This window comes from Symsagittifera roscoffensis, chromosome 6 (genome assembly GCF_963678635.1).
Source record: "Symsagittifera roscoffensis chromosome 6, txSymRosc1.1, whole genome shotgun sequence".
Classification (NCBI taxonomy): Eukaryota; Metazoa; Xenacoelomorpha; order Acoela; family Convolutidae; genus Symsagittifera; species Symsagittifera roscoffensis.
The window spans coordinates 6,080,353-6,104,009 of record NC_087067.1 but is presented as its reverse complement, the minus strand read 5'-3'; the positions used below and the strand labels follow the sequence as shown (position 1 = coordinate 6,104,009).

The 23,657-nt window shown below is 35.3% G+C and overlaps 1 protein-coding gene and 29 non-coding genes across 30 annotated transcripts in view; 29 read left to right on the top strand and 1 right to left on the bottom strand.

Moving 5' to 3' along the window:
- LOC134847776 (2-(trimethylamino)ethylphosphonate dioxygenase-like) overlaps positions 1-23,657 on the bottom strand; it is a 188,396-nt gene that overhangs the window by 73,502 nt on the left and 91,237 nt on the right. The gene's annotated exons all lie outside the window — the stretch shown is intronic.
- Positions 163-235, top strand: Trnap-agg (transfer RNA proline (anticodon AGG)). The gene has a single exon. It is a non-coding gene; the product is annotated as a tRNA-Pro (tRNA).
- Positions 628-699, top strand: Trnap-agg (transfer RNA proline (anticodon AGG)). Its single transcript has one exon. It is a non-coding gene; the product is annotated as a tRNA-Pro (tRNA).
- Trnap-ugg (transfer RNA proline (anticodon UGG)) lies at positions 1,557-1,628 on the top strand. Its single transcript has one exon. It is a non-coding gene; the product is annotated as a tRNA-Pro (tRNA).
- Trnap-agg (transfer RNA proline (anticodon AGG)) lies at positions 2,020-2,091 on the top strand. Its single transcript has one exon. It is a non-coding gene; the product is annotated as a tRNA-Pro (tRNA).
- Trnap-agg (transfer RNA proline (anticodon AGG)) lies at positions 2,486-2,557 on the top strand. The gene has a single exon. It is a non-coding gene; the product is annotated as a tRNA-Pro (tRNA).
- Trnap-agg (transfer RNA proline (anticodon AGG)) lies at positions 2,952-3,023 on the top strand. Its single transcript has one exon. It is a non-coding gene; the product is annotated as a tRNA-Pro (tRNA).
- Trnap-agg (transfer RNA proline (anticodon AGG)) lies at positions 3,413-3,484 on the top strand. Its single transcript has one exon. It is a non-coding gene; the product is annotated as a tRNA-Pro (tRNA).
- Positions 3,882-3,953, top strand: Trnap-agg (transfer RNA proline (anticodon AGG)). Its single transcript has one exon. It is a non-coding gene; the product is annotated as a tRNA-Pro (tRNA).
- Positions 4,348-4,419, top strand: Trnap-agg (transfer RNA proline (anticodon AGG)). The gene has a single exon. It is a non-coding gene; the product is annotated as a tRNA-Pro (tRNA).
- On the top strand, positions 4,815-4,886 carry Trnap-agg (transfer RNA proline (anticodon AGG)). Its single transcript has one exon. It is a non-coding gene; the product is annotated as a tRNA-Pro (tRNA).
- Positions 5,284-5,355, top strand: Trnap-agg (transfer RNA proline (anticodon AGG)). The gene has a single exon. It is a non-coding gene; the product is annotated as a tRNA-Pro (tRNA).
- Trnap-agg (transfer RNA proline (anticodon AGG)) lies at positions 5,748-5,819 on the top strand. Its single transcript has one exon. It is a non-coding gene; the product is annotated as a tRNA-Pro (tRNA).
- On the top strand, positions 6,216-6,287 carry Trnap-agg (transfer RNA proline (anticodon AGG)). The gene has a single exon. It is a non-coding gene; the product is annotated as a tRNA-Pro (tRNA).
- On the top strand, positions 6,680-6,751 carry Trnap-ugg (transfer RNA proline (anticodon UGG)). The gene has a single exon. It is a non-coding gene; the product is annotated as a tRNA-Pro (tRNA).
- Positions 7,603-7,674, top strand: Trnap-agg (transfer RNA proline (anticodon AGG)). The gene has a single exon. It is a non-coding gene; the product is annotated as a tRNA-Pro (tRNA).
- Positions 8,067-8,138, top strand: Trnap-agg (transfer RNA proline (anticodon AGG)). The gene has a single exon. It is a non-coding gene; the product is annotated as a tRNA-Pro (tRNA).
- Trnap-agg (transfer RNA proline (anticodon AGG)) lies at positions 8,534-8,605 on the top strand. Its single transcript has one exon. It is a non-coding gene; the product is annotated as a tRNA-Pro (tRNA).
- Positions 8,998-9,069, top strand: Trnap-ugg (transfer RNA proline (anticodon UGG)). Its single transcript has one exon. It is a non-coding gene; the product is annotated as a tRNA-Pro (tRNA).
- Positions 9,921-9,992, top strand: Trnap-agg (transfer RNA proline (anticodon AGG)). Its single transcript has one exon. It is a non-coding gene; the product is annotated as a tRNA-Pro (tRNA).
- Trnap-agg (transfer RNA proline (anticodon AGG)) lies at positions 10,845-10,916 on the top strand. The gene has a single exon. It is a non-coding gene; the product is annotated as a tRNA-Pro (tRNA).
- Positions 11,306-11,377, top strand: Trnap-agg (transfer RNA proline (anticodon AGG)). Its single transcript has one exon. It is a non-coding gene; the product is annotated as a tRNA-Pro (tRNA).
- Positions 12,707-12,778, top strand: Trnap-ugg (transfer RNA proline (anticodon UGG)). The gene has a single exon. It is a non-coding gene; the product is annotated as a tRNA-Pro (tRNA).
- Positions 14,092-14,163, top strand: Trnap-agg (transfer RNA proline (anticodon AGG)). Its single transcript has one exon. It is a non-coding gene; the product is annotated as a tRNA-Pro (tRNA).
- Positions 15,012-15,083, top strand: Trnap-agg (transfer RNA proline (anticodon AGG)). The gene has a single exon. It is a non-coding gene; the product is annotated as a tRNA-Pro (tRNA).
- Trnap-agg (transfer RNA proline (anticodon AGG)) lies at positions 15,474-15,545 on the top strand. The gene has a single exon. It is a non-coding gene; the product is annotated as a tRNA-Pro (tRNA).
- Trnap-agg (transfer RNA proline (anticodon AGG)) lies at positions 17,818-17,889 on the top strand. The gene has a single exon. It is a non-coding gene; the product is annotated as a tRNA-Pro (tRNA).
- On the top strand, positions 18,756-18,827 carry Trnap-agg (transfer RNA proline (anticodon AGG)). The gene has a single exon. It is a non-coding gene; the product is annotated as a tRNA-Pro (tRNA).
- Trnap-agg (transfer RNA proline (anticodon AGG)) lies at positions 20,161-20,232 on the top strand. The gene has a single exon. It is a non-coding gene; the product is annotated as a tRNA-Pro (tRNA).
- Trnap-agg (transfer RNA proline (anticodon AGG)) lies at positions 20,625-20,699 on the top strand. The gene is given in 2 exon segments: positions 20,625-20,660; positions 20,664-20,699. It is a non-coding gene; the product is annotated as a tRNA-Pro (tRNA).

Here is a 23,657-nt window from a genome sequence, read left to right as displayed (position 1 = left end):
TTTAGGCTAGCAGAAAAAAAAATAATTTTTCTAATAAAAAGACAGCAAACACAAAGCAACTTAGAAAGAAAGTATTAAACTCACTAATACGAGGAAAAACGAACAAAAAAGGAATAATCTTGATTTGTGAAAAAGGTCGGAATGCATCTACACTAACATCATGGGACAGTGGTCTAGTGGTATGATTCTCGCTTAGGGTGCGAGAGGTCCCGGGTTCAATTCCCGGCTGTCCACAGAATACTTACAGAAAAAATATGGTTTCTAGTATAAAGACAGCAAACACTAAGCAACCTACAATATTTATTGAACTCACAAAAAACAAACGAAAACGGACAAAACTAAACATTCTTTTTTTTTGTAAAACAAGTAGGAATGCATCGATGCTAGAACAAGGGACAGTGGTCTAAAGTTACGATTCTTGATAAGAGCGGTAAAAATTACGGGTTTGAACAGCGGATGTCTCATTTAGGCTGGCAGAAAAAAAAAATTTCTAATAAAAAGACAGCAAACACAAAGCAACTTAGAAAGAAAGTATTAAGCTCACTAATACGAGGAAACACAAACAAAGCAAAAAAGGAATAATCTTGATTTGTGAAACAGGTAGGAATGCATCTAAACTAACATCATGGGACAGTGGTCTAGTGGTATGATTCTCGCTTAGGGTGCGAGAGGTCCCGGGTTCAATTCCCGGCTGTCCCCAGATTACTAACAGAAAAAATATGGTTTCTAGTATAAAGACAGCAAACACTGAGCAACCTACAATATTTATTGATTTCACAAAAAAAAACAAATGAAAATGGACAAAAACTAAACATTCTTTTTTTTTGTAAAACAAGTAGGAATGCATCGATGCTAGAACAAGGGACAGCGTTCTAAAGTTACGATTCTTGATTAGAGCGGTAAAAATTCCGGGTTTGAAAAGCGGATGTCTCATTTAGGCTAGCAGAAAAAAATTATTTTTCTAATAAAAAGACAGCAAACACAAAGTAACTTAGAAAGAAACTATTAAACTCACTAATACGAGAAAACACGAAAAAAAAGGAATAATCTTGATTTGTGAAAAATGTAGGAATGCATCGAAACTAATATCATGGGACAGTGGTCTAGTGGTATGATTCTCGCTTAGGTTGCCAGAGATCCCGGGTTCAATTCCCAGCTGTCCCCAGATTACTAACAGAAAAAATATGGTTTCTAGTAGAAAGACAGCAAACACTGAGCAACCTACAATATTTATTGAACTCACAAAAAAAACAAATGAAAACGGACAAAAACTAAACATTCTTTTTTTTGTAAAACAAGTAGGAATGCATCGATGCTAGAACAAGGGACAGTGGTCTAAAGTTATGATTCTTGATTAGAGCGGTAAAATTCAGGGTTTGAAAAGCGGATGTCTCATTTAGGCTAGCAGAAAAAAAATTATTTTTCTAATAAAAAGACAGCAAACACAAAGCAACTTAGAAAGAAAGTATTAAACTCACTAATACGAGGAAAAACGAACAAAAAAGGAATAATCTTGATTTGTGAAGAAGGTAGGAAAGCATCTAAACTAACATCATGGGACAGTGGTCTAGTGGTATGATTCTCGCTTTGGGTGCGAGAGGTCCCGGGTTCAATTCCCGGCTGTCCCCAGAATACTAACAGAAAAAATATGGTTTCTAGTACAACGACAGCAAACACTGAGCAACCTACAAAATTTATTGATTTCACAAAGAAACAAATGAAAATGGACAAAAACTAAACATTCTTTTTTTTGTAAAACGAGTAGGAATGCATCGATGCTAGAACAAGGGACAGTGTTCTAAAGTTACGATTCTTGATTAGAGCGGTAAAAATTCCGGGTTTGAAAAGCGGATGTCTCATTTAGGCTAGCAGAAAAAAAATATTTTTCTAATAAAAAGACAGCAAACACAAAGCAACTTAGAAAGAAAGCATTAAACTCACTAATACGAGGGAAAACGAACAGAAAAGGAATAATCTTGTTTTGTGAAAAAGGTAGGAATGCATCTAAACTAAAATCATGGGACAGTGGTCTAGTGGTATGATTCTCGCTTAGGGTGCGAGAGGTCCCGGGTTCAATTCCCGGCTGTCCCCAGAATACTAACAGAAAAAATATGGTTTCTAGTATACAGACAGCAAACACTGAACAACATACAATATTTATTGAACTCACAAAAAAAAACAAATGAAAACGGACAAAAACTAAACATTGTTTTTTTTTGTAAAACAAGTAGGATTGCATCGATGCTAGAACAAGGGACAGTGGTCTAAAATTACGATTCTTGATTAGAGCGGTAAAAATTCCGGCTTTGAAAAGCGGATGTCTCATTTAGGCTAGCAGAAAAAAATTATGTTTCTAGTAAAAAGACAGCAAACACAAATCAACTTAGAAAGAAAGTATTAAACTCACTAATACGAGGGAAATCGAACAGAAAAGGAATAATCTTGTTTTGTGAAAAAGGTAGGAATGCATCTAAACTAACATCATGGGACAGTGGTCTAGTGGTATGATTCTCGCTTAGGGTGCGAGAGGTCCCGGGTTCAATACCCGGCTGTCCCCAGAATACTAACAGAAAAAATATGGTTTCTAGTATACAGACAGCAAACACTGAAAAACATACAATATTTATTGAACTCACAAAAAAAAACAAATGAAAACGGACAAAAACTAAACATTCTTTTTTTTGTAAAACAAGTAGGAATGCATCGATGCTAGAACAAGGGACAGTGGTCTAAAGTTATGATTCTTGATTAGAGCGGTAAAAATTCCGGGTTTGAAAAGCGGATGTCTCATTTAGGCTAGCAGAAAAAAAATAGTTTTTCTAATAAAAAGACAGCAAACACAAATCAACTTAGAAAGAAAGTATTAAACTCACTAATACGAGGGAAAACAAACAGAAAAGGAATAATCTTGTTTTGTGAAAAAGGTAGGAATGCATCTAAACTAACATCATGGGACAGTGGTCTAGTGGTATGATTCTCGCTTAGGGTGCGAGAGGTCCCGGGTTCAATTCCCGGCTGTCCCCAGAATACTAACAGAAAAAATATGGTTTCTAGTATACAGACAGCAAACACTGAACAACATACAATATTTATTGAACTCACACAAAAAAAAACAAATGAAAACGGACAAAAACTAAACATTCTTTTTCTTTGTAAAACAAGTAGGAATGCATCGATGCTAGAACAAGGGACAGTGGTCTAAAATTACGATTCTTGATTAGAGCGGTAAAAATTCCGGCTTTGAAAAGCGGATGTCTCATTTAGGCTAGCAGAAAAAAATTATGTTTCTAATAAAAAGACAGCAAACACAAATCAACTTAGAAAGAAAGTATTAAACTCACTAATACGAGGGAAAACGAAGGAATAATCTTGTTTTGTGAAAAAGGTAGGAATGCATCTAAACTAACCTCATGGGACAGTGGTCTAGTGGTATGATTCTCGCTTAGGGTGCGAGAGGTCCCGGGTTCAATTCCCGGCTGTCCCCAGAATACTAACAGAAAAAAAATGGTTTCTAGTATACAGACAGCAAACACTGAACAACATACAATATTTATTGAACTTACACAAAAAAAAACAAATGAAAACGGACAAAAACTAAACATTCTTTTTCTTTGTAAAACAAGGAGGAATGCATCGATGCTAGAACAAGGGACAGTGGTCTAAAATTACGATTCTTGATTAGAGCGGTAAAAATTCCGGCTTTGAAAAGCTGATGTCTCATTTAGGCTAGCAGAAAAAAAATAGTTTTTCTAATAAAAAGACAGCAAACACAAATCAACTTAGAAAGAAAGTATTAAACTCACTAATACGAGGGAAAACGAACAGAAAAGGAATAATCTTGTTTTGTGAAAAAGGTAGGAATGCATCTAAACTAACCTCATGGGACAGTGGTCTAGTGGTATGATTCTCGCTTAGGGTGCGAGAGGTCCCGGGTTCAATACCCGGCTGTCCCCAGAATACTAACAGAAAAAATATGGTTTCTAGTATACAGACAGCAAACACTGAAAAACATACAATATTTATTGAACTCACAAAAAAAAACAAATGAAAACGGACAAAAACTAAACATTCTTTTTTTTGTAAAACAAGTAGGAATGCATCGATGCTAGAACAAGGGACAGTGGTCTAAAGTTATGATTCTTGATTAGAGCGGTAAAAATTCCGGGTTTGAAAAGCGGATGTCTCATTTAGGCTAGCAGAAAAAAAATAGTTTTTCTAATAAAAAGACAGCAAACACAAATCAACTTAGAAAGAAAGTATTAAACTCACTAATACGAGGGAAAACAAACAGAAAAGGAATAATCTTGTTTTGTGAAAAAGGTAGGAATGCATCTAACCTAACATCATGGGACAGTGGTCTAGTGGTATGATTCTCGCTTAGGGTGCGAGAGGTCCCGGGTTCAATTCCCGGCTGTCCCCAGAATACTAACAGAAAAAATATGGTTTCTAGTATACAGACAGCAAACACTGAACAACATACAATATTTATTGAACTCACACAAAAAAAAAAAATGAAAACGGACAAAAACTAAACATTCTTTTTCTTTGTAAAACAAGTAGGAATGCATCGATGCTAGAACAAGGGACAGTGGTCTAAAATTACGATTCTTGATTAGAGCGGTAAAAATTCCGGCTTTGAAAAGCGGATGTCTCATTTAGGCTAGCAGAAAAAAATTATGTTTCTAATAAAAAGACAGCAAACACAAATCAACTTAGAAAGAAAGTATTAAACTCACTAATACGAGGGAAAACGAACAGAAAAGGAATAATCTTGTTTTGTGAAAAAGGTAGGAATGCATCTAAACTAACCTCATGGGACAGTGGTCTAGTGGTATGATTCTCGCTTAGGGTGCGAGAGGTCCCGGGTTCAATTCCCGGCTGTCCCCAGAATACTAACAGAACAAATATGGTTTCTAGTATACAGACAGCAAACACTGAACAACATACAATATTTATTGAACTTACACAAAAAAAAACAAATGAAAACGGACAAAAACTAAACATTCTTTTTCTTTGTAAAACAAGGAGGAATGCATCGATGCTAGAACAAGGGACAGTGGTCTAAAATTACGATTCTTGATTAGAGCGGTAAAAATTCCGGCTTTGAAAAGCTGATGTCTCATTTAGGCTAGCAGAAAAAAAATAGTTTTTCTAATAAAAAGACAGCAAACACAAATCAACTTAGAAAGAAAGTATTAAACTCACTAATACGAGGGAAAACGAACAGAAAAGGAATAATCTTGTTTTGTGAAAAAGGTAGGAATGCATCTAAACTAACATCATGGGACAGTGGTCTAGTGGTATGATTCTCGCTTAGGGTGCGAGAGGTCCCGGGTTCAATTCCCGGCTGTCCCCAGAATACTAACAGAAAAAATATGGTTTCTAGTATACAGACAGCAAACACTGAAAAACATACAATATTTATTGAACTCACAAAAAAAACAAATGAAAACGGACAAAAACTAAACATTCTTTTTTTTGTAAAACAAGTAGGAATGCATCGATGCTAGAACAAGGGACAGTGGTCTAAAGTTATGATTCTTGATTAGAGCGGTAAAAATTCCGGCTTTGAAAAGCGGATGTCTCATTTAGGCTAGCAGAAAAAAATTATGTTTCTAATAAAAAGACAGCAAACAAAAATCAACTTAGAAAGAAAGTATTAAACTCACTAATACGAGGGAAAACGAACAGAAAAGGAATAATCTTGTTTTGTGAAAAAGGTAGGAATGCATCTAAACTAACCTCATGGGGCAGTGGTCTAGTGGTATGATTCTCGCTTAGGGTGCGAGAGGTCCCGGGTTCAATTCCCGGCTGTCCCCAGAATACTAACAGAAAAAATATGGTTTCTAGTATACAGACAGCAAACACTGAACAACATACAATATTTATTGAACTCACACAAAAAAAAACAAATGAAAACGGACAAAAACTAAACATTCTTTTTCTTTGTAAAACAAGTAGGAATGCATCGATGCTAGAACAAGGGACAGTGGTCTAAAATTACGATTCTTGATTAGAGCGGTAAAAATTCCGGCTTTGAAAAGCGGATGTCTCATTTAGGCTAGCAGAAAAAAATTATGTTTCTAATAAAAAGACAGCAAACACAAATCAACTTAGAAAGAAAGTATTAAACTCACTAATACGAGGGAAAACGAACAGAAAAGGAATAGTCTTGTTTTGTGAAAAAGGTAGGAATGCATCTAAACTAACCTCATGGGACAGTGGTCTAGTGGTATGATTCTCGCTTAGGGTGCGAGAGGTCCCGGGTTCAATTCCCGGCTGTCTCCAGAATACTAACAGAAAAATATGGTTTCTAGTATACAGACAGCAAACACTGAGCAACCTACAATATTTATTGAACTCACAAAAAAAACAAATGAAAACGGACAAAAACTAAGCATTCTTTTTTTTTTGTAAAAAACAAGGAATGCATCGATGCTAGAACAAGGGACAGTGGTCTAAAGTTATGATTCTTGATTAGAGCGGTAAAAATTCCGGGTTTGAAAAGCGGATGTCTCATTTAGGCTAGCAGAAAAAAAATATTTTTCTAATAAAAAGAAAGCAAACACAAAGCAACTTAGAAAGAAAGTATTAAACTCACTAATACGAGGAAAAACGAACAAAAAAGGAATAATCTTGATTTGTGAAAAAGGTAGGAAAGCATCTAAACTAACATCATGGGACAGTGGTCTAGTGGTATGATTCTCGCTTTGGGTGCGAGAGGTCCCGGGTTCAATTCCCGGCTGTCCCCAGAGTACTAACAGAAAAAATATGGTTTCTTGTATAAAGACAGCAAACACTGAGCAACCTACAATATTTATTGATTTCACAAAAAAACAAATGAAAATGGACAAAAACTAAACATTCTTTTTTTTGTAAAACGAGTAGGAATGCATCGATGCTAGAACAAGGGACAGTGTTCTAAAGTTACGATTCTTGATTAGAGCGGTAAAAATTCCGGGTTTGAAAAGCGGATGTCTCATTTTAGCAGAAAAAAATTATTTTTCTAATAAAAAGACAGCAAACACAAAGCAACTTAGAAAGAAAGTATTAAACTCACTAATACGAGGAAAAGCGAACAGAAAAGGAATAATCTTGATTTGTGAAAAAGGTAGGAATGCATCTAAACTAACATCATGGGACAGTGGTCTAATTGTATGATTCTCGCTTAGGTTGCGAGAGGTCCCGGGTTCAATTCCCGGCTGTCCCCAGAATACTACCAGAAAAAATATGGTTTCTAGTATAAAGACAGCAAACACTGAGCAACCTACAATATTTATTGAACTCACAAAAAACAAATGAAAACGGACAAAAACTAAACATTTTTTTTGTAAAACAAGTAGGAATGCATCGATGCTAGAACAAGGGACAGTGGTCTAAAGTTACGATTCTTGGTTAGAGCGGTGAAAATTCCGGGTTTGAAAAGCGGATGTCTCATTTAGGCTAGCAGAAAAAAAAATATTTGTCTAATAAAAAAACAGCAAACACAAAGCAACTTAGAAAAAAGTATTAAATTCACTAATACGAGGAAACACAAACAAAGCAAAAAAGTAATAATCTTGATTTGTGAAAAAGGTAGGAATGCATCTAAACTAACATCATGGGACAGTGGTCTAGTGGTATGATTCTTGCTTAGGGTGCGAGAGGTCCCGCGTTCAATTCCCGGCTGTCCCCAGATTACTAACAGAAAAAACATGGTTTCTAGTAGAAAGACAGCCAACACTGAGCAACCTACAATATTTATTGATTTCACAAAGAAACAAATGAAAATGGACAAAAACTAAACATTCTTTTTCTTTGTAAAACAAGTAGGAATGCATCGATGCTAGAACAAGGGACAGTGGTCTAAAATTACGATTCTTGATTAGAGCGGTAAACATTCCGGCTTTGAAAAGCGGATGTCTCATTTAGGCTAGCAGAAAAAAATTATGTTTCTAATAAAAAGACAGCAAACACAAATCAACTTAGAAAGAAAGTATTAAACTCACTAATACGAGGGAAAACGAACAGAAAAGGAATAATCTTGTTTTGTGAAAAAGGTAGGAATGCATCTAAACTAACCTCATGGGACAGTGGTCTAGTGGTATGATTCTCGCTTAGGGTGCGAGAGGTCCCGGGTTCAATTCCCGGCTGTCCCCAGAATACTAACAGAAAAAATATGGTTTCTAGTATACAGACAGCAAACACTGAACAACATACAATATTTATTGAACTCACACAAAAAAAACAAATGAAAACGGACAAAAACTAAACATTCTTTTTCTTTGTAAAACAAGTAGGAATGCATCGATGCTAGAACAAGGGACAGTGGTCTAAAATTACGATTCTTGATTAGAGCGGTAAAAATTCCGGCTTTGAAAAGCGGATGTCTCATTTAGGCTAGCAGAAAAAAATTATGTTTCTAATAAAAAGACAGCAAACACAAATCAACTTAGAAAGAAAGTATTAAACTCACTAATACGAGGGAAAACGAACAGAAAAGGAATAATCTTGTTTTGTGAAAAAGGTAGGAATGCATCTAAACTAACCTCATGGGACAGTGGTCTAGTGGTATGATTCTCGCTTAGGGTGCGAGAGGTCCCGGGTTCAATTCCCGGCTGTCCCCAGAATACTAACAGAAAAATATGGTTTCTAGTATACAGACAGCAAACACTGAGCAACCTACAATATTTATTGAACTCACAAAAAAAACAAATGAAAACGGACAAAAACTAAGCATTCTTTTTTTTTGTAAAAAACAAGGAATGCATCGATGCTAGAACAAGGGACAGTGGTCTAAAGTTATGATTCTTGATTAGAGCGGTAAAAATTCCGGGTTTGAAAAGCGGATGTCTCATTTAGGCTAGCAGAAAAAAAAATATTTTTCTAATAAAAAGAAAGCAAACACAAAGCAACTTAGAAAGAAAGTATTAAACTCACTAATACGAGGAAAAACGAACAAAAAAGGAATAATCTTGATTTGTGAAAAAGGTAGGAAAGCATCTAAACTAACATCATGGGACAGTGGTCTAGTGGTATGATTCTCGCTTTGGGTGCGAGAGGTCCCGGGTTCAATTCCCGGCTGTCCCCAGAGTACTAACAGAAAAAATATGGTTTCTTGTATAAAGACAGCAAACACTGAGCAACCTACAATATTTATTGATTTCACAAAAAAACAAATGAAAATGGACAAAAACTAAACATTCTTTTTTTTTGTAAAACGAGTAGGAATGCATCGATGCTAGAACAAGGGACAGTGTTCTAAAGTTACGATTCTTGATTAGAGCGGTAAAAATTCCGGGTTTGAAAAGCGGATGTCTCATTTTAGCAGAAAAAAATTATTTTTCTAATAAAAAGACAGCAAACACAAAGCAACTTAGAAAGAAAGTATTAAACTCACTAATACGAGGAAAAGCGAACAGAAAAGGAATAATCTTGATTTGTGAAAAAGGTAGGAATGCATCTAAACTAACATCATGGGACAGTGGTCTAATTGTATGATTCTCGCTTAGGTTGCGAGAGGTCCCGGGTTCAATTCCCGGCTGTCCCCAGATTACTACCAGAAAAAATATGGTTTCTAGTATAAAGACAGCAAACACTGAGCAACCTACAATATTTATTGAACTCACAAAAAACAAATGAAAACGGACAAAAACTAAACATTTTTTTTGTAAAACAAGTAGGAATGCATCGATGCTAGAACAAGGGACAGTGGTCTAAAGTTACGATTCTTGGTTAGAGCGGTGAAAATTCCGGGTTTGAAAAGCGGATGTCTCATTTAGGCTAGCAAAAAAAAAATATTTGTCTAATAAAAAAACAGCAAACACAAAGCAACTTAGAAAAAAGTATTAAATTCACTAATACGAGGAAACACAAACAAAGCAAAAAAGTAATAATCTTGATTTGTGAAAAAGGTAGGAATGCATCTAAACTAACATCATGGGACAGTGGTCTAGTGGTATGATTCTTGCTTAGGGTGCGAGAGGTCCCGCGTTCAATTCCCGGCTGTCCCCAGATTACTAACAGAAAAAACATGGTTTCTAGTAGAAAGACAGCCAACACTGAGCAACCTACAATATTTATTGATTTCACAAAGAAACAAATGAAAATGGACAAAAACTAAACATTCTTTTTTTTTGTAAAACGAGTAGGAATGCATCGATGCTAGAACAAGGGACAGTGTTCTAAAGTTACGATTCTTGATTAGAGCGGTAAAAATTCCGGGTTTGAAAAGCGGATGTCTCATTTTAGCAGAAAAAAATTATTTTTCTAATAAAAAGACAGCAAACACAAAGCAACTTAGAAAGAAAGTATTAAACTCACTAATACGAGGAAAAGCGAACAGAAAAGGAATAATCTTGATTTGTGAAAAAGGTAGGAATGCATCTAAACTAACATCATGGGACAGTGGTCTAATTGTATGATTCTCGCTTAGGTTGCGAGAGGTCCCGGGTTCAATTCCCGGCTGTCCCCAGAATACTACCAGAAAAAATATGGTTTCTAGTATAAAGACAGCAAACACTGAGCAACCTACAATATTTATTGAACTCACAAAAAACAAATGAAAACGGACAAAAACTAAACATTTTTTTTGTAAAACAAGTAGGAATGCATCGATGCTAGAACAAGGGACAGTGGTCTAAAGTTACGATTCTTGGTTAGAGCGGTAAAAATTCCGGGTTTGAAAAGCGGATGTCTCATTTAGGCTAGCAGAAAAAAAAATATTTGTCTAATAAAAAAACAGCAAACACAAAGCAACTTAGAAAAAAGTATTAAATTCACTAATACGAGGAAACACAAACAAAGCAAAAAAGTAATAATCTTGATTTGTGAAAAAGGTAGGAATGCATCTAAACTAACATCATGGGACAGTGGTCTAGTGGTATGATTCTTGCTTAGGGTGCGAGAGGTCCCGCGTTCAATTCCCGGCTGTCCCCAGATTACTAACAGAAAAAACATGGTTTCTAGTAGAAAGACAGCCAACAATGAGCAACCTACAAAATTTATTGAACGCACAAAAAAAACAAATGAAACGGACAAAAACTAAACATTCTTCTTTTTGTAAAACAAGTAGGAATGCATCGATGCTAGAAGAAGGGACAGTGGTCTAAAGTTACGATTCTTGATTAGAGCGGTAAAAATTCAGGGTTTGAAAAGCGGATGTCTCATTTAGGCTAGCAGAAAAAAAAATTTTATAATAAAAAGACAGCAAACACAAAGCAACTTAGAAAGAAAGTATTAAACTCACTAATACGAGGAAAAACGAACAAAAAAGGAATAATCTTGATTTGTGAAAAAAACAGGAATGCATCTAAACTAACATCATGGGACAGTGGTCTAGTGGTATGATTCTCGCTTAGGGTGCGAGAGGTCCCGGGTTCAATTCACGGCTGTCCCCAGATTACTAACAGAAAAAATATGGTTTCTAGTATAAAGACAGCAAATACTGAGCAACCTACAATATTTATTGAACTCACAAAAAAAATGAAAACGGACAAAAACAAAAAATTCTTTTTTTTTGTAAAACAAGTAGGAATGCATCGATGCTAGAACAAGGGACAGTGGTCTAAAGTTACGATTCTTGATTAGAGCGGTAAAAATTCCGGGTTTTAAAAGCGGATGTTTCATTTAGCCTAGCAGAAAAAAAATATTTTTCTAATAAAAAGACAGCGAACACAAAGCAACTTAGAAAGAAAGTATTAAATTCACTAATACGAGGAAAAAAGAACAGAAAAGGAATAATCTTGATTTGTGAAAAAGGTAGGAATGCATCTATACTAACATCATGGGACAGTGATCTAGTGGTATGATTCGCGTTTAGGGTGCGAGAGGTCCCGGGTTCAATTCCCGGCTGTCCCCAGAATACTAACAGAAAAAATATGGTTTCTAGTAGAAAGACAGCAAACACTGAGCAACCTACAATATTTATTGAACTCACAAAAAAAACAAATGAAAACGGACAAAAACTAAGCATTCTTTTTTTTTTGTAAAACAAGTAGGAATGCATCGATGCTAGAACAAGGGACAGTGGTCTAAAGTTACGATTCTTCATTAGAGTGGTAAAAATGCCGGGTTTGAAAAGCGGATGTCTCATTTAGGCTAGCAGAAAAAAATATATTTTTTTTCTAATAAAAAGCCAGCAAACACAAAGCAACTTAGAAAGAAAGTATTGTTCACAAACTCACTAAAACGGGGAATTATGAACAAAAAAAGAATAATCTTGATTTGTGAACAAGGTAGGAATGCATCTAATCTAACATCATGTGGCAGTGGTCTAGTGGTATGATTCGAGCTTAAGGTGCGAGAGGTCCAGGGTTCAATTCCCGGCTGTCCCCAGAATACTAACAAAAAAAATATGGTTTCTAGTAGACAAACAGCAAACACTGAGCAACCTACAATATTTATTGAACTCACAAAAAAAACAAATGAAAACGGACAAAAACTAAGCATTCTTTTTTTTGTAAAAAACAAGGAATGCATCGATGCTAGAACAAGGGACAGTGGTCTAAAGTTACGATTCTTGATTAGAGCGGTAAAAATTCCTGGTTTGAAAAGCGGATGTCTCATTTAGGCTAGCAGAAAAAAAATAAATTTTCTAATAAAAAAACAGCAAACACAAAGCAACTTAGAAAGAAAGTATTAAACTCACTAATACGAGGAAACACGAACAAAAAAGGAATAATCTTCATTTGTGAAAAAGGTAGGAATGCATCTAAACTAACATCATGGGACAGTGGTCTAGTGGTATGATTCTCGCTTTGGGTGCGAGAGGTCCCGGGTTCAATTCCCGGCTGTCCCCAGAATACTAACAAAAAAATATGGTTTCTAGTAGACAAACAGCAAACCCTGAGCAACCTACAATATTTATTGAACTCACAAAAAAAAACAAATGAAAACGGACAAAAACTAAGCATTCTTTTTTTTGTAAAAAAGAAGGAATGCATCGATGCTAGAACAAGGGACAGTGGTCTAAAGTTACGATTCTTGATTAGAGCGGTAAAAATTCCGGGTTTGAAAAGCGGATGTCTCATTTAGGCTAGCAGAAAAAAATTAATTTTTCTTATAAAAAACAGCAAACACAAAGCAACTTAGAAAGAAAGTATTAAAGTCACTAATACGAGGAAACACGAACAAAAAAGGAATAATCTTCATTGGTGAAAAAGGTAGGAATGCAACTAAACTATCTTCATGGGACAGTGGTCTAGTGGTATGATTCTCGCTTAGGGTGCGAGAGGTCCCGGGTTCAATTCCCGCTGTCCCCAGATTACTCACAGAAAAAATATGGTTTCTAGTAGAAATATAGCAAACACTGAGCAACCTAAAATATTTATTGAACTCACAAAAAAAACAAATGAAACGGACAAAAACTAAGCATTCTTTTTTTGTAAAACAAGTAGGAATGCATCGATGCTAGAACAAGGGACAGTGGTCTAAAGTTACGATTCTTGATTAGAGCGGTAAAAATTCCGGGTTTGAAAAGCGGATGTCTCATTTAGGCTAGCAGAAAAAAATTAATTTTCTAATAAAAAGACAGCAAACACAAAACAATTTGGAAAGAAAGTATTAAATTCACTAATACGAGGAAAAAAGAACAGAACAGGAATAATCTTGATTTGTGAAAAAGGTAGGAATGTATCTACACTAACATCATGGGACAGTGGTATAGTGGTATGATTCTCGCATAGGGTGCTAGAGGTCCCGGGTTCATTTCCCGGCTGTCCCCAGATTACTAACAAAAAAAATATTGTTTCTAGTAGAAAAACAGCAAACACTGATCAACCTACAATATTTATTGAACTCACAAAAAAAAACAAATGAAAACGTACAGAAACTAAACATTCTTTTTTTTGTAAAACAAGTAGGAATGCATCGATGCTAGAACGGGACAGTGGTCTAAAGTTGCGATTCTTGATTAGAGCGGTAAAAATGCCGGGTTTGAAAACCGGATGTCTCATTTAGGCTAGCAGAAAAAAAAATTTTCTAATAAAAAAACAGCAAACACAAAGCAACTTAGAAAGAAAGTTTTAAACTCGTTAATACGAGGAAACACGAACAAAAAAGGAATAATCTTGATTGGTGAAAAAGGTAGGAATGCATTTAAACTAACATCATGGGACAGTGGTCTAGTGGTATGATTCTCGCTTAGGGTGCGAGAGGTCCCGGGTATAATTCCCGGCTGTCCCCAGATTAATAACAGAAAAAAATTGGTTTCTAGTAGAAAGACAACAAACACTGATCAACCTACAATATTTATTGAACTCACAAAAAAAACAAATGAAAACGTACAAAAACTAAACATTCTTTTTTTTGTAAAACAAGTAGGAATGCATCGATGCTAGAACGGGACAGTGGTCTAAAGTTACGATTCTTGATTAGAGCGGTAAAAATTCAGGGTTTGAAAAGCGGATGTCTCATTTAGGCTAGCAGAAAAAAAATTTTCTAATAAAAAGACAGCAAACACAAAGCAACTTAGAAAGAAAGTATTAAACTCACTAATACGAGGAAAAACGAAAAAAAGGAATAATCTTGATTTGTGAAAAAAACAGGAATGCATCTAAACTAACATCATGGGACAGTGGTCTAGTGGTATGATTCTCGCTTAGGTTGCCAGAGGTCCCGGGTTCAATTCCCAGCTGTCCCCAGATTACTAACAGAAAAAATATGGTTTCTAGTAGAAAGACAGCAAACACTGAGCAACCTACAATATTTATTGAACTCACAAAAAAAACAAATGAAAACGGACAAAAACTAAACATTCTTTTTTTTGTAAAACAAGTAGGAATGCATCGATGCTAGAACGGGACAGTGGTCTAAAGTTACGATTCTTGATTAGAGCGGTAAAAATGCCGGGTTTGAAAACCGGATGTCTCATTTAGGCTAGCAGAAAAATATTAATTTTTCTAATAGAAAGACAGCAAACTCAAAGCAACTGAGAAAGAAATTATTAAACTCACTAATACGAGGAAACACGAACAAAAAAGGAATAATCTTGATTTGTGAATAAGGTAGGAATGCATCTAAACTATCATCATGGGACAGTGGTCTAGTGGTATGATTCTCGCTTAGGGTGCGAGAGGTCCCGGGTTCAACTCCCGGCTGTCCCCAGATTTCTCACAGAAAAAATATGGTTTCTAGTAGAAATACAGCAAACACTGAGCAACCTAAAATATTTAATGAACTCACAAAAAAATTAAATGAAACGGACAAAAACTAAGCATTCTTTTTTTTGTAAAACAAGTAGGAATGCATCGATGCTAGAACAAGGAACAGTGGTCTAAAGTTATGATTCTTGATTAGAGCGGTAAAAATTCCGGGTTTGAAAAGCGGATGTCTCATTTAGGCTAGCAGAAAAAAAATTTTTTTCTAATAAAAAAACAGCAAACACAAAGCAACTTAGAAAGAAAGTATTAAACTCACTAATACGAAAAACACGAACAAAAAAGAAATAATCTTCATTTGTGAAAAAGGTAGGAATGCATCTAAACTAAAATCATGGGACAGTGGTCTTGTGGTATGATTCTCGCTTAGGGTGCGAGAGGTCCCGGGTTCAACTCCCGGCTGTCCCCAGATTACTAACTAAAAAAACATGGTTTCTAGTAGAAAGACATCAAACACTGAGCAACCTACAATATTTATTGAACTCACAAAAAAAAACAAATGAAAACGTACAAAAACTAAACATTCTTTTTTTCGTAAAACAAGTAGGAATGCATCGATGCTAGAACAAGGGATAGTGGTCTAAAGTTACGATTCTTCATTAGAGCGGTAAAAATGCTGGGTTTGAAAAGCGGATGTCTCATTTAGGCTAGCAGAAAAAAATATATTTTTTTTTCTAATAAAAAGACAGCAAACACAAAGATACTTAGAAAGAAAGTATTGTTCACAAACTCACTAAAACGGGGAATTATGAACAAAAAAGGAATAATCTTGATTTGTGAACAAGGTAGGAATGCATCTAATCTATCATCATGTGACAGTGGTCTAGTGGTATGATTCGTGCTTAGGGTGCGAGAGGTCCCGGGTTCAATACCCGGCTGTCCCCAGAATACTAACAAAAAAAATATGGTTTCTAGTAGACTAACAGCAAACACTGAGCAACCTACAATATTTATTGAACTCACAAAAAAAACAAATGAAAACGGACAAAAACTAAGCATTCTTTTTTTTGTAAAAAAGAAGGAATGCATCGATGCTAGAACAAGGGACAGTGGTCTTAAGTTACAATTCTTGATTAGAGCGGTAAAAATTCCGGGTTTGAAAAGCGGATGTCTCATTTAGGCTAGCAGAAAAAAATTAATTTTTCTAATAAAAAAACAGCAAACACAAAGCAACTTAGAAAGAAAGTATTAAACTCACTAATACGAGGAAACACGAACAAAAAAGGAATAATCTTGATTTGTGAAAAAGGTAGGAATGTATCTACACTAACATCATGGGACAGTGGTATAGTGGTATGATTCTCGCATAGGGTGCTAGAGGTCCCGGGTTCATTTCCCGGCTGTCCCCAGATTACTAACAAAAAAAATATTGTTTCTAGTAGAAAAACATCAAACACTGAGCAACCTACAATATTTATTGAACTCACAAAAAAAACAAATGAAAACGTACAAAAACTAAACATTCTTTTTTTTGTAAAACAATTAGGAATGCATCGATGCTAGAACAAGGGATAGTGGTCTAAAGTTACGATTCTTCATTAGAGCGGTAAAAATGCTGGGTTTGAAAAGCGGATGTCTCATTTAGGCTAGCAGAAAAAAAAATTTTTTTTTTCTAATAAAAAGACAGCAAACACAAAGCAACTTAGAAAGAAAGTATTGTTCACAAACTCACTAAAACGGGGAATTATGAACAAAAAAGGAATAATCTTGATTTGTGAACAAGGTAGGAATGCATCTAATCTATCATCATGTGACAGTGGTCTAGTGGTATGATTCGCGCTTAGGGTGCGAGAGGTCCCGGGTTCAATTCCCGGCTGTCCCCAGAATACTAACGAAAAAAAATATGGTTTCTAGTAGACAAACAGCAAACACTGAGCAACCTACAATATTTATTGAACTCACAAAAAAAACAAATGAAAACGGACAAAAACTAAGCATTCTTTTTTTTGTAAAAAAGAAGGAATGCATCGATGCTAGAACAAGGGACAGTGGTCTAAAGTTACAATTCTTGATTAGAGCGGTAAAAATTCCGGGTTTGAAAAGCGGATGTCTCATTTAGGCTAGCAGAAAAAAATTAATTTTTCTAATAAAAAAACAGCAAACACAAAGCAACTTAGAAAGAAAGTATTAAACTCACTAATACGATGAAACACGAACAAAAAAGGAATAATCTTGATTTGTGAAAAAGGTAGGAATGTATCTACACTAACATCATGGGACAGTGGTATAGTGGTATGATTCTCGCATAGGGTGCTAGAGGTCCCGGGTTCATTTCCCAGCTGTCCCCAGATTACTAACAAAAAAAATATTGTTTCTAGTAGAAAAACAGCAAACACTGATCAACCTACAATATTTATTGAACTCACAAAAAAAACAAAGGAAAACGTACAAAAACTAAACATTCTTTTTTTTTGTAAAACAAGTAGGAATGCATCGATGCTAGAACGGGACAGTGGTCTAAAGTTGCGATTCTTGATTAGAGCGGTAAAAATGCCGGGTTTGAAAACCGGATGTTTCATTTAGGCTAGCAGAAAAAAAATAATTTTTCTAATAAAAAAACAGCAAACACAAAGCAACTTAGAAAGAAAGTATTAAACTCACTAATACAAGGAAACACGAACAAAAAAGGAATAATCTTGATTGGTGAAAAAAGGTAGGAATGCATCTAAACTAACATCATGGGACAGTGGTCTAGTGGTATGATTCTCGCTTAGGGTGCGAGAGGTCCCGGGTTCAATTCCCGGCTGTCCCCAGATTAATAACAGAAAAAAATTGGTTTCTAGTAGGAAGACAACAAACACTGATCATCCTACAATATTTATTGAACTCACAAAAAAAACAAATGAAAACGTACAAAAACTAAACATTCTTTTTTTTGTAAAACAAGTAGGAATGCATCGATGCTAGAACGGGACAGTGGTCTAAAGTTACGATTCTTGATTAGAGCGGTAAAAATTCAGGGTTTGAAAAGCGGATGTCTCATTTAGGCTAGCAGAAAAAAAATATTTTTTTTTTCTAATAAAAAGACAGCAAACACAAAGCAACTTAGAAAGAAAGTATTGTTCACAAACTCACTAAAACGGGGAATTATGAACAAAAAAGGAATAATCTTGATTTGTGAACAAGGTAGGAATGCATCTATTCTATCATCATGTGACAGTGGTCTAGTGGTATGATTCGCGCTTAGGGTGCGAGAGGTCCCGGGTTCAATTCCCGGCTGTCCCCAGAATACTAACAAAAAAAAAATGGTTTCTAGTAGACAAACAGCAAACACTGAGCAACCTACAATATTTATTGAACTCACAAAAAAAACAAATGAAAACGGACAAAAACTAAGCATTCTTTTTTTTGTAAAAAAGAAGGAATGCATCGATGCTAGAACAAGGGACAACGGTCTAAAGTTACGATTCTTGATTAGAGCGGTAAAAATGCCGGGTTTGAAAACCGGATGTCTCATTTAGGCTAGCGGAAAAATATTAATTTTTCTAATAGAAAGACAGCAAACACAAAGCAACTTAGAAAGAAAGTATTAAACTCACTAATACAAGGAAACACGAACAAAAAAGGAATAATCTTGATTGGAGAAAAAAGGTAGGAATGCATCTAAACTAACATCATGGGACAGTGGTCTAGTGGTATGACTCTCGCTTAGGGTGCGAGAGGTCCCGGGTTCAATTCCCGGCTGTCCCCAGATTAATAACAGAAAAAAATTGGTTTCTAGAAGAAAGACAACAAACACTGATCACCCTACAATATTTATTGAACTCACAAAAAAACAAATGAAAACGTACAAAAACTAAACATTCTTTTTTTTTGTAAAACAAGTAGGAATGCATCGATGCTAGAACAAGGGATAGTGGTCTAAAGTTACGATTCTTCATTAGAGCGGTAAAAATGCTGGGTTTGAAAAGCGGATGTCTCATTTAGGCTAGCAGAAAAAAAAATATTTTTTTTTTCTAATAAAAAGACAGCAAACACAAAGCAACTTAGAAAGAAAGTATTGTTCACAAACTCACTAAAACGGGGAATTATGAACAAAAAAGGAATAATCTTGATTTGTGAACAAGGTAGGAATGCATCTATTCTATCATCATGTGACAGTGGTCTAGTGGTATGATTCGCGCTTAGGGTGCGAGAGGTCCCGGGTTTAATTCCCGGCTGTCCCCAGAATACTAACAAAAAAAATATGGTTTCTAGTAGACAAACAGCAAACACTGAGCAACCTACAATATTTATTGAACTCACAAAAAAAACAAATGAAAACGGACAAAAACTAAGCATTCTTTTTTTTGTAAAAAAGAAGGAATGCATCGATGCTAGAACAAGGGACAGTGGTCTAAAGTTACGATTCTTGATTAGAGCGGTAAAAATTCCGGGTTTGAAAAGCGGATGTCTCATTTAGGCTAGCAAAAAAAAATTAATTTTTCTAATAAAAATAGAGCAAACACAAAGCAACTTAGAAAGAAAGTATTAAACTCACTAATACGAGGAAACACGAACAAAAAAGGAATAATCTTGATTTGTGAAAAAGGTAGGAATGTATCTACACTAACATCATGGGACAGTGGTATAGTGGTATGATTCTCGCATAGGGTGCCAGAGGTCCCGGGTTCATTTCACGGCTGTCCCCAGATTACTAACAAAAAAAATATTGTTTCTAGTAGAAAAACAGCAAACACTGATCAACCTACAATATTTATTGAACTCACAAAAAAAAACAAATGAAAACGTACAAAAACTAAACATTCTTTTTTTTGTAAAACAAGTAGGAATGCATCGATGCTAGAACGGGACAGTGGTCTAAAGTTGCGATTCTTGATTAGAGCGGTAAAAATGCCGGGTTTGAAAACCGGATGTCTCATTTAGGCTAGCGGAAAAATAATAATTTTTCTAATAAAAAAACAGCAAACACAAAGCAACTTAGAAAGAAAGTATTAAACTCACTAATACAAGGAAACACGAACAAAAAAGGAATAATCTTGATTGGTGAAAAAAGGTAGGAATGCATCTAATCTAACATCATGGGACAGTGGTCTAGTGGTATGATTCTCGCTTAGGGTGCGAGAGGTCCCGGGTTCAATTCCCGGCTGTCCCCAGATTAATAAAAGAAAAAAATTGGTTTCTAGTAGAAAGACAACAAACACTGATCACCCTACAATATTTATTGAACTCACAAAAAAAAAGAAATGAAAACGTACAAAAACTAAACATTCTTTTTTTTGTAAAACAAGTAGGAATGCATCGATGCTAGAACGGGACAGTGGTCTAAAGTTGCGATTCTAGATTAGAGCGGTAAAAATGCCGGGTTTGAAAACCGGATGTCTCATTTAGGCTAGCGGAAAAATATTAATTTTTCTAATAGAAAGACAGCAAACACAAAGCAACTGAGAAAGAAATTATTAAACTCACTAATACGAGGAAACACGAACAAAAAAGGAATAATCTTGATTTGTGAACAAGGTAGGAATGCATCTAAACTATCATCATGGGAGAGTGGTCTAGTGGTATGATTCTCGCTTAGGAGGGTGCGAGAGGTCCCGGGTTCAATTCCCGGCTGTCCCCAGATTTCTCACAGAAAAAATATGGTTTCTAGTAGAAATACAGCAAACACTGAGCAACCTAAAATATTTAATGAACTCACAAAAAAATTAAATGAAACGGACAAAAACTAAGCATTCTTTTTTTGTAAAACAAGTAGGAATGCATCGATGCTAGAACAAGGAACAGTGGTCTAAAGTTATGATTCTTGATTAGAGCGGTAAAAATTCCGGGTTTGAAAAGCGGATGTCTCATTTAGGCTAGCAGAAAAAAAAAATTTTTTCTAATAAAAAAACAGCAAACACAAAGCAACTTAGAAAGAAAGTATTAAACTCACTAATACGAGGAAACACGAACAAAAAAGGAATAATCTTGATTTGTGAAAAAGGTAGGAATGCATCTAAACTAAAATCATGGGACAGTGGAACAGAGGTATGATTCTCGCTTTTGGTGCGAGAGGTCCCGGGTTCAATTCCCGGCTGACCCCAATATACTAACATTAAAAAATTATACTTGCTAGTAGAAAAACAGTGCAACTCCCGGCCACCCCGGTATACTAACAAAATAAAAACTTATAGTAGAAAGACAGCAGAAGCAAACACTAAGCAACCTACAGTAATTACTAAACTCTCAAAAAACAAATGAAAACGGACAAAAACTATCTATTCTTTTTTTGTAAAACAAGTAGGAAGGCATCCATGCTAAAACATGGAAGAGTGGTCTAAAGTTGAGATTCTTGATTAGAGCGGTAAAAATTCCGGTTTTGAAAAGCGGATCTCTCATTTAAGCTAGCAGAAAAAAAAAACATTTTCTAATAAAAAGACAGCAAACACAAAGCAACTTAGAAAGAAACTATTAAACTCACTAATACGAGGAAACATGAATAAAAAAGGAATAATCTTTCGGTGCGAGAGGTCCCGGGTTCAGTTCCCGGCTGTCCCCAGAATACCAACATAAAAAACATACTTTCTAGTAGAAAGACAGAAAACACTAAGCACCCTACAATAATTACGAAATTCTCAAAAAACAAATGAAAACAGACAAAAACTATCTATTCTTTTTTTGTGAAACAAGTAGGAAGGCATCGATGCTAAAACATGGGAGAGTGGTCTAAAGTTCCGAGTCTTGATAAGAGCGGTAAAAATTCCGGGTTTAAACCACGGATGTCTCATTTAAGCTAGCAGAAAAAAAAATAACATTATCTTATAAAAAGGCTGCAAACACAAAGCAACTTAGAAAGAAGATATTGAACTCACTAATACGAGGAAAAAATAACAAAAAAGGAAAAATCTCGATTTGTGAAAAAAGGTAGGAATGCATCGTAACTAAAAGCATGGGACAGTGGAATAGAGGTTTGATTCTCGATTGTGGGGCGAGAGGTCCCGGGTTGAATTCCCGGTTGTCACCAATATACTAAAAAAAAATTATATTTGCTAGTAGAAAAACCGTGCAACTCCCGGCTAGCTCAGTATCCTAACAAAATAAAAATATCTAGTAGAAAGACAGCAAATACAAAGCAAACCTAAAATGTTTAATAAACTCACAAAAAAAAACAAATGAAAACGGACAAAAACTAAACATTCTTTCAAAAAAGGAATAACCTTGATTTGTGAAAACGGTGCGAATGCATCTAAAATAATATCATGGGACAGTGGTCTAGTGGTATGATTCTTTCTTAGGGTACGAGAGGTCCCTGGTTCAATTCCCGGCTTTCCGCAGATTACTAACAGAAAAAATATGGTTTCTAGTAGAAAGACAGCAAACATTGAGCAATCTACACTAATTATTAAACTCACAAAAACAAATAAAACGGACAAAAACTAATCAATCATTTTTGTGAAATAAGTAGGAATGCATCGATGCTAAAACATGGGAGAGTGGTCTAAAGTTCCGATTCTTGATTAGTGCGGTAAAAATTCCGGGTTTAAACGGCGGATGTCTCATTTAAGCTAGCAGAAAAAAATAACATTATCTTATAAAAAGACAGAAAAAACGAAGCAACTTAGAAAGAAAGTATTAAACTCACTAAAACGAGAAAACACGAACAAAAAAGGAATAATCTTGATTTGTGAAATAAAAGTAGGAATGCATCGTAACTAACAGCATGGGACAGTGGAACAGAGGTATGATTCTCGCTTTTGGTGCCAGAGGTCCCGGGTTCAATTCCCGGATGTCCCCAATATACTAACATAAAAAATTATACTTGCTAGTAGAAAAACAGTGCAACTCCCGGCTACCTCAGTATACTAACGAAATAAAAATTTCTAGTAGAAAGACAGCAAACACAAAGCAACCTACAATATTTATTGTACTCACAAAAAAAAACAAATGAAAACGGACAAAAACTAAACTTCCTTTTTTTTGTAAAACAAGTAGGAATGCATCGATGCTAGAACAAGGGACAGTGGTCTAAAGTTACGATTCTCGATTAGAGCGGTAAAAATTTCGGGTTTGAAAAGCGGATGTCTCATTTAGGCTAGCAGAAAAAAATAATTTTTTCTAATAAAAAGACAGCGACCACAAAGCAACTTAGAAAGAAAGTATTAAACTCACTAACACGAGGAAACACAAACAAAAAAGCAATAATCTTGATTTGAGAAAAAGGTAGGAATGCATCTAAACTAACATCATGGGACAGTGGTCTAGTGGTATGATTCTCGCTTTGTTCTCGAGAGATCCCAGGTTCAATTCCAGGCTCTCCCCAGATTACTAACAGAAAAAAATTAGTTTCTAGTTGATAGACAGCAAATACTGAGCAACCTACAATAATTATTAAACTCACAAAAAACAAATGAAAACGGGCAAAAACTAAACAGTCTTTTTTGTGAAACAAGTAGGAATGAATCGATGCTAGAGCGGTAAAAACTCCGGGTTTAAACCGCGGATGTCTCATTTAAGCTAGCAGAAAAAAAATAACTTTATCTTATAAAAAGGCTGCAAACACAAAGCAACTTAGAAAGAAACTATTGAACTCACTAATAC